Here is a 2321-nt window from a genome sequence, read left to right on the forward strand (position 1 = left end):
AGAGGAACCCTAAGAGCTTTCGCTATTGAAGTAGCAGCTGGGGCGCAGCGTTGGAGAAATCCAAGTGTCGCCTTTCCACTCGGCATACTTGGAGATAAATCGAAGTTTTCAGCCGTTGGGTTTGGCTGAAGGGAGAAGCCCCTGCCTCTGTAAGCAATGAACGCGTGCCCTGGTGGCACGAACCCCTCCCTGCTCACCAGGCAGCCACCGCGGGCCAAACCTGGAGAGCGGGGTGCCATTAAGAATCACTTCCTCCCGCCCAGCGGGAGTCTTCCCGCCTACCCTGGGCCTCTCTCCTCCTCCTGATGAATAACTGTTTTTCCCTTTCCCCCAGTTAAATTTTCAAAGGGGTCTGCTTCTCATAACGGCAGTTCTACACTGGCCTCCGTAAACGTTGTCTGCCACGTGTAAACACACTCCTACACCCACTAGCTGCCAGTCCAACCCCTTGTCTCCACACATCACGGAGAGCCCCAGTCACAGGATTCTCTTCTTTCCCCTCCCTCACCTTCCAGCCGCAGCCCCAGCCCCAGCCCGGAGACTCACACCAGATCTCACTGTTGAATTAGAAAGTAAAGTAAAATGTGGTCTTTCCATACAATAGAATATTATTCAGCCATAAAAAGGAATGAAGTTCTGATCCATGCTACTACAAATGTGGATGAACATCAAAAACATTATGCACAGTAAAAGGAACCAGACACAAAAGTCCACATAGTGTATGATTCCATCCATATGAAATATCTACAACAGGCAAATCCATAGGGACTGACACAGATTGGTGGTTGTTGGGGCTTGGGGAGGAAGAATGAAAGAGCACTGCTTATGGGTTTGGAGTTTTTCACCCGGGTGATAAAAAAGCCTGAAACTAGAGGTGACACAGCACGATGGATCTATTTAATGCCATTGAATCATACACTTTAAAGTGACTTAAAGAGTAAATTTTATATTGTGTGCATTTTACCACAATAAAGGGGAAAAAACTAAAAGTAACACATCATTGCTGTGGTATTCCTGCAAAAGTGCAGCATCTCAAAATAATCATGAGAAAACACCAGACAAATCCCAATTGAGAAATATTCTTCAAAGTTATTAGCCAGTACTCAGCAAAAGTGTCAGGGCATGAAAGACAAAAGACTGAGGAGGAACTGTCACAAATTAGAGATTCTCCCAAAGAGGATACAACAACTAAATGGAACAAGGAATCTGTGATCTGCCATTTGAAACATGGAACAGAAGGGACAGTAGGGGGCAAGCTGGTAAAATTCACATAAGGTCTGCAATTCAGTTACCAACATTGTGCCATTAATTTTCAAGTTTTGATTCTTGTACTATGGTTATATAAGACTAACATTAGGGGAAGCTGAATGTAGGGTATGGGGGACTACCCTAGTATTTTTACAATTTGTCTTTAAGTCTAAAGTTATTTCAAAATAAAAAAGTTTTTTAAAGTTAAAAATAAAAATAAACCTTTATTGAGTATCAGCTATGTGCAAGCATTCTCATGTATCTAAGGCTCAGAAAACCAAATATGTTGTAATTGCCAGAAACTACAAGACACTTTCACTTGTGACCTATTTGGTCATTATCACAACCCTCTGAGGTAGATAGTACCATCCCTCATTTAGAGATGTGAAATCTGGGATTGAAGAGACACATGCCCAAAGACCCACAAAGGGCAAGTGATGGGTTCAGATGTAAAACCAGATCTCAGACTTCTGAGGTCATGATGCTTTGAATGCCTTAGCATCACCCTCTGTGAGCAGTGGCCCAGCATGGACCCTACCTGTGTCCATTAACCCAGCCGGATAGGAGGCCCTTGGAGACAAGGATTACAACTTCCATTTCCCCCAATTTAATGCAACACTGCATTCCCAGGTCCTAGTTTCCTTAAATGACCTGAAAGGTCACCTTCTGCACTTTTCCTCCCCTCCCCAAATCATTGTGGTGACTTGTACATTTGTAAATTAATTAGTCATGTTGGGCTTTTAGACACAGGTAATGAGCATACCCTCCTTCCTACTTCTCTCTTGCATGTGCATCTAGAAGCAGTTCTGCTGCATTCTCTGCTGTTGAAACCCATAAGCTGCCAGAGCCTCCCCAGTCTCCAGGTTAGGTTATGAGTCATTCCAAAAACACTCAGGGACTGGGGAGTTGGTGCTTGGCACTGTGTGTCAGACCCTGGAGATACAATGATACGCCATCCATATCTTTAAGGGGACTGGGAAAGGGGTTGGATTAAGAAGATGGGACCAATTAGGATTGGTGACAGGCTGGATGTGAAGGAAAGTTCTACAAAGGAGGACAACCACATTCTCATA

Source organism: Carlito syrichta, unplaced genomic scaffold, assembly GCF_000164805.1.
Source record: "Carlito syrichta isolate Samal-C Ts95f unplaced genomic scaffold, Tarsius_syrichta-2.0.1 Scaffold314117, whole genome shotgun sequence".
Lineage (NCBI taxonomy): Eukaryota > Metazoa > Chordata > Mammalia > Primates > Tarsiidae > Carlito > Carlito syrichta.